The 7,080-nt window shown below is 43.0% G+C and overlaps 1 protein-coding gene across 2 annotated transcripts in view; it reads left to right on the top strand.

Annotated features, from left to right (window-relative positions):
- The window catches only part of PPFIBP1 (PPFIA binding protein 1), a 168,952-nt gene that overhangs the window by 2,730 nt on the left and 159,142 nt on the right, over window positions 1-7,080 (top strand). For both annotated transcript variants that reach the window (XM_039240835.1, XM_039240834.1), the window contains exon 2: window positions 2,146-2,225. The gene's annotated coding sequence lies outside the window, so the exon portion shown is untranslated. The remainder of the gene's footprint in view (window positions 1-2,145; window positions 2,226-7,080) is intronic.

Below are 7,080 nucleotides of genomic sequence, written 5' to 3'. Positions count from 1 at the left end.
GGGCACTTGTGGGGAAGAGCACTGGGTGTTATGTGGAAACTAATTTGACAATAAACTATTTGTAAAAAAAAAAAAAAAAAGAATCTTGGGGTGCCTAGGTGGCTCAGTTGGTTAAGCATCCAACTTTGGCACAGATCATAATCTCACAGTTTGTGCATTAGAGCCCTGCATTGGGCTCTGTGCTGTCAGTTCAGAGCCTGGAGCCTGCTTTGGATTGTGTATCTCCTCTCTGTCTGACCCTCCCCTGCTTGCACTCTGTCTCTGTCTGTCTCTCAAAAATGAATAAACGTTAAAAAAATTTTTTGAAAAAAAAAAAAAAAAAAGAATCTCAAGATGATGACAGCAGAGCATTAAACCAAGCATGGAGCCTTTCTGAGCACAGGGTCCTGTGTGACTACACAGGTCGCAAGCCATGAGGATGGTTCGTTTTTCAGAAGTGAAAGAGCACATTCTTTTTTTTTCTTTTCTTAAATAGTCTGTTGTCAAGTTGGTTTCCATATAACACCCAGTGCTCATCCCCACAAGTGCCCCCCTCCATGCCCCCCTCCCCCCTCCCCCCCAACACCCATTAGTCCTTAGTTTGTTCTTGGCATTCAAGAGTCTCTCATGGTTTGCCTCCCTCCTTCTCCCCCACTATTTTTCCCCTTCTCCTCCCCCACGGTCCTCCGTTAAGTTCCTCCTAATCCTCCTATACGTGCAAACATATGGTATCTGTCCTTCTCTGCCTGCCTTATTTCGAAGAGCACACTCTTAAGCCTATTTGCGTCTGGTCTTGAAGACTCCCCTTCATTATCAAAGTTTGTAACGGGTCAGCTTTGTGTCTGGTATCCTAGGGCCCCTCTCCTTGCTATCATCACTGGTGTTTTTGCCTTTCATACATTGTTTTGAATCCCTCTCCATTGCTTCCACCATTGTCTTGGTTTACATCCCAGTCAGCTCTGATACAGACCCTGTGTGTCTAAATGAGATGTCTCTCCCGATTGGATGAGGGCCTCCGAATGTGGGTCGTTTGGAAGCTGGTGGTGTGGGCAGTGCAAGAATTCACCTGAGGCGGAACAGAGGCGGGGTGTCCGATGGGCCTGTCTGTATTCAGCCAGGGGGCCGCTGGGGCCCTTCCTACATTCCACTGTTCAAGCCTGTTTGCCTAACAGTGGTCTCTACAAACCCCGCAGCTCGTTTCTTCCCTGTATTCTCCCTGCCAGACAGAGCTTCAAAATAAGCCTTTGGTCTGAGGCCACCCTGCCTGCCCTACTTGACCTCCCTTGAGGCTGGCAGGAGGTTTTAATGGTAAGACTGGTGGTCTTTAAAAAAAAATTTTTTTTTTAATGTTTTATTTATTTCTGAGAGAGAGAGAGAGACAGCGTGAGCAGGGGAGGGTCAGAGAGAGAGGGAGACACAGAATCTGAAGCAGGCTCCAGGCTCTTAGCTGTCAGCACAGAGCCTGATGCAGGGCTCGAACCCACAAACTGTGAGATCATGACCTGAGCCAAAGTCAGAGCCTAACCGACTGAGCCACCCAGGCGCCCCTCGACTGGTGGTCTTTTTATGGCAAGACTACATGGAGACAGGTTTGGTTTGACCTACACAGTAGGCACTAAAAGTTTGGGAGATTTCACCTAATTGAAATGCAGATTTTAAAAACAGGCAATCTGGCTGCTCTGGCTCTTGTTTCCTCGAGTTGGGCTGAGGCCCTTAGAGAACAGGGGGACCCGTGGATTTGGGAAGGAAGGGGTTTGGATTTACTTTTAGGGCAGATTGACTCTTCATTTTGGCAAAATCATCACTTTGACTCAACGTAAATTTAAAACAAGCATCTCTCTGTTGTTCTCAGGGAAAGCTGACCTTGTAGTGTGAGAAATTAAGTTCTCCACCTTCATAATGAAAGTTGAATGTGTGCTTTATAGTAGCCCTTGGTTACTTTTTTAGGAGAAATGTTTCTTAGGTGTCACCTGGTCCGTGTCACCACTGGTCACCTTGTGACCTCATCTGGTGTTGACCTCTTTCTCCAGGCTTGTCTCCCCTGTCCCGCCGTGCTGAGACCCCCGCTCTGCCCCTCTAGACCGCTTAACGTCCACCTCCCCTTTTCCTGCTTCGCCTATTGCTCTGCTCTGTGCTTGAACCCTGCCTTCCTTCTCTTTCCTCCAGGCCCAACTGAAGCTGTTCAGGAAACTTTGGTTGCCGAGAGCCTCCGTGAGAGCTCAGCCCTCGAACTCTACTGGAAGCAGGTAATTAAAATTTTGGATTTTTAAATGCTTGAGCACCGAGTGGGTGGTGCGTTCAGGTGTTTTTGAGGGTCCGTTCCAGTCTGGCGATTTTGAGACGCTCTATTTCGTCCAATGCGTGTGCCTACTTACTGCCAGTCCTTTGGTGTTTAGTTGTGTTTTGAAATTGTGCTTTGGGAAAGGGGCTTTATTTGCACCGTCTCAGTGAATTAGGGCAGCGCTGGCATTGTCGCCATTTGACAGACGAGGAACCAGTTTTCTCCAAAACTGACACTCCAAATAGCTTATCCTTGCTCTATGCTGATTTCTTCAGATAGATTGTATACTTGTGAAGGCCATGACAGTGCCTTTGTCGCAGGCTTTTATCTCGTATCCTGCTATCAGCAGTAAATGTTTCCATGACAAGAGAAATGGTTTACTCAGCCAGTATGCACCAAGGCCAGCCTAGGCTGCATGGGGGTGGATACAGAAGAGATCAAGTAGGAAAGATGGGTGTCTATCAGTTACCCTGAAAGGTGTGCCTCCGACCTGTGCACAAAAAGTTTAGGGTTTTGGATATTGGGCTCTGAAGTTAGATGGGTCTCGCTGTGTCTGTGTCTGTTTCCTCATTTGTGAAATGGGGGTGATCATAGCTTGTCATCTGTACCACTGGTTTTCAGCTGGGGTGATTTTGCCCCGTAGGAGCCAGGAAACATTTCTCATGTTACAGCAGGGGTTGGAGGGAGGACTGATGTCCAGTGACTAGAGTCCAGATGATGCCGGTGAACACCCTTCAATGCAAGGGCTGTGACAAGGAGTTACAGGCGCACGCTGACAGGTGGTGCTACCGGTGAGAAACCCTGACTTGCAGGTTTGTGAAGATGGAGCCCGATCATATTGCCATCTCAAAGATTGTCAAATCAGCCTTGAGGACGGTGAATCCCAAAAGGCTCCCTGTCAGCGGCATCTGTGATTCTTGATGAGGAAAACCCTTGTTATAAGGATTTCATGCTCTCCTGTTTAGAGACTCAACCGGAGAATGTTTGTGTTACACCGTGTACTAACATAAGCTGGCTGCATTTATCGGAGCTGTAAAAACAATGGTTAATTTTTAGGGTGTTCCTCGTAAACTTCCTGCTCGCTTAACTAGTTTGTTCTGTGGAGCTAATTTTGGTGTGTGGGTTTAAGTCCTCTCTCTGGTAGAAACTGTTCTGGTTAATGGATTTCCAAAATCCACGTTGGCAAGTGGGATGTGAAAAGCTTTTGTTTTCATATCAAGAAGCCTCGTGTTTTTCTAGCCCTAGATTTAAAACAAAGCCACGCTTCCTCGTTGTTTACTGCCTTGCCTGCCCCCTGCACCATGTCTGGGTATTGGTGGGAGCAGTTCAGAGGGTTGCTGGATTTCCATCAATTGTTTGTTGTGGACTTGAAGGGGAGACGGTTATTTAAATCTTTTGTAATTATAAAATAGGCACCTTTTGGAAGATTTTAGTAGTATAGAACAACCATAAAGACACAGTTAAAAAGAAAGATCATCAGTAATCCTACCATACGAAGTTACAACTACAGTTGCTGTGTTTCTTTACATTTTCCCCCATATTTGAAATATTTTGAGTATGCGATTTGTGTCTCCCTTTATTTTATTTAACATTTTATTTGCCCTTCCCCACCCTACAAAAATAACTGTAAATATTATCCTTTTTTTAAAAAAATTCTTTTATCTTTGTTTATTTTTGAGAGAGAGGGAGACACAGAATCCACAGCAGGCTCCAGGCTCTGAGCTGTCAGTGCAGAACCCGATGTGGGGCTCGAACTCACGATCCATAAGATCATGACCTGGGTGGAAGTTGGACGCTTAACTGACTGAGTCTCCCTGGTGACCCCAGATCATTGTTATCTTTGTCATAGATGACCGGAAGTAGAATCAAAAGATGTGCGTGCATATGAGTGTCTTGGTTGATCCTGCTATTGGGTGCCAAAAAAAGTTTGTACTAAGTTTTGCCGCCATTAGCGGAATGATGTTCTCATTTTAATAATATTTGGCAATTTTCTAGGAGGAAAGATTATTATTTTTCTTTTTTTGATGTTAACGAGATCCAATATGTTTATATGACTGTTGACTGTATTTCCTGTTAAACTTCCTGAACTTTGTCCACCTACTATATTATTTATTATTGAGAATTAGTATTTTTCTTGTTTGCCATAAACTATGTGTTTCACTTAACCCTTATTTACTTTCTCTCATTGTTATGACAAATATTTTGACTTTTTTTTCCCCTCTAATTTTCTGTTTGGTTTGTCTTTCAATTTTGTTTTAGTCACATAGAAATAAAAAAATTTTATGTAGTCCAATCTTGATTTTCTTTTTCGCTGTCTTTAACGTTCCTTTGTCTATACTGAAATGAACTTTTTTCTATTCTGGAAGTCATTACAATGAGTTGTCAGTGTTTTAAAATTCTGTCCCCACTATAGACCACTGTAGAGTTTCTTAATGAGGATAAATGGGCTCCAAGAACTTGGTCTAATATGGGCACTCATTATGTGCCATGGAAAACTCTCCACGTCTCTGCGTGGGGGTGCGTATGTGTGAGTAGGGTAAGTTGATACAAAGGTTGAGGCTCATCTTGGGCCATGGCTTGTTTGGTTTTGTTTTAATTTCCTTTCTCACAGGGTGGAAGTGAGCCTTCCCGAAGGCAGGGGCTGCCACAGATTGTCACCCGGCTGCGCATGGGGCAGCTTGCCAAGCAAACTGTGGCTGTGCCTGGCACAGAGCTGGCCCACAACAATTACTGTGTTTGTCCGGTACCCGAGAAGGTGTACTGAGCACAGACTGGCCAAGTCCCCTCCACTCCTTACCCCTTAAGTCTCATTCTGTTTGGTTCAGGCTCTTTGTTGCTCAGCTTTATCAAGGTAAGTAACTCCCTGCCCTGTGTGGGGCTCCCCAGGTACAGTTCACCAGATGAAGCTTGAAGAGAAAAGTAATCGGGGCGCCTGGGTGGCTCAGTTGGTTGAGCATCCGACTTTGGCTCAGGTCCTGATCTTGTGGTCCATGGCTTCAAGCCCTGTATCGGGCTCTGTGCTGACAGCTCAGAGCCTGGAGCCTGCTTCAGATTCTGTGTCTCCCTCTCACGCTGCCCCTCCCCCACTCACTTTCTGACTCTGTCTCAAAAATAAATAAAAGTTAAAAAAAATTTAAAAAAAGGAAATCATAACAAATAGTGTTTACTTCTTTTGCACAGCGCTTTCACTACGGCTATTTTATATGCTTCTCACCTCAACCTTATGAGGTTAAATACTGTTTTCATCTCCATTAATTTGGAGGAAACCACCACTCAATAGAAGCATAATTAAAATCTAGAGCTTCTGACTCCAGAGCCGATCCTCTGTGCTTCGGAAACAGTTCTGTCACTATAATTTCTGTCACTATAATAATCAATTTATGATTTCTTGGTGGCGCTATTGGGCAGCAGGTAGCAGCAACTTTAGGTTTTGGAATTAGGCATATCTTGGATGGAATCCCAAGAGAGTCAAGTCTTAATATTGTGACTTTGTTTCTTGCCCAGCCTGAGTCTTGGTTTTCTTGTCTGTAAATGGAAACAGCAATGTCTACCTTGCAGGGATATTAGAAACTCTAAATTGACATGACATACACCTAGCACAGTACCTGGCTCACTCATTGTGGGAGCTTGGCATTGTTTGCTTCCTGGTCTCAAAGCTCAAAATGCTACTGCTCTTTTTTGTTAACATTTCAGAATAACTGGCAAACCTGCTCAGACTTGTGAAATTTTAGTAATTATATTTCAGTGCAAGAAACATTTGCTTATCTGGCCTTCTTATTTTCTTGTTGAGTAGATGTTCTTCTCTGATGTGGATGTCACCTGCCTCTTTGAAATCCTTCTGCCAGGAGAACTTGGTGATGAATCTCTGGCTTAGGCCCGTACTCACAGCCAAGTCAAAACATGTTTTGTCTACATGTTTATGTAAAAAGCACGGACCGGTGTTTGGAAGGGCCATAAACCCAGTCATTCCTTTACACATAGTTGAGATTTTTGGCATCTTTCATGGAGTTGTTACTTGTCCCCAGTATTATAAACATTTAGGTAACAAAGTAGTCTTAAAAAGAGTCGTAGAAAATCACGAGAAAAGAGAAAGTTGCTAAGTAACTTGGGAGACCAGTTGTTAAATAAATCTCATTTTTTCAGACCATATATAAAACAAGCTGGATTTGACTGGTCCTTGTATGAGATTTTGTGATCCACATAAAAAGCCTCCAGTAATATTATTAAATTATTTCTGTCTAAAGAGTTTCAACATGAGGATTGTCTTGCCAGTTAACTTCTATTGTATGTTTATTCAAACTTTTTGTTTTTAATAAATGGAGCCAAGTAATTACAAAAGGTTAGCTTAGAGTTGTATTATAATCTAATACAGTCTTGTTTCTTTGGAGTTAAAGATATGCCCTTTGGCAATCTTCTTTAAAGTGTTTCTTGGATCTTTTTTTTTTTTTTTGTTCCTGAAGCCACAGTTGCATTTTCAATAATACACCCTCTTAGTATTGGGAAGGGGAAAGGTTAATGTGGATAGGGCCTTAGTGGGTTAATAACTAACCTTCTTGTTCTTATTCTGGGAAATTTAAATCTGTTGTCCCGTGTTTTTTCCATTCCCCTCATCGCCCATGGTAGGAATGGGGAGACAAAGATGGGAGAGCCTCTTTTTAATGTAATTTATATAAGTTACATAAATTAGAGTCCTGAATTGGTTGCATTTTTATGTAATTCATGCCATATGTATATGCTTTACAAAACACATGGATACAGTTAAGTATCAATGATTAAGTGAAATTTACATGATTTCTAAGTTCTCTCCTATGTCTAGAGTT

The sequence above is a fragment of the Hyaena hyaena genome, unplaced genomic scaffold (genome assembly GCF_003009895.1).
Source record: "Hyaena hyaena isolate Hyena2069 unplaced genomic scaffold, ASM300989v1 scaffold_182, whole genome shotgun sequence".
NCBI lineage: Eukaryota > Metazoa > Chordata > Mammalia > Carnivora > Hyaenidae > Hyaena > Hyaena hyaena.
The sequence above is the reverse complement of the archived record's forward strand: the minus strand, read 5'-3'. Positions and strand labels throughout refer to the sequence as shown.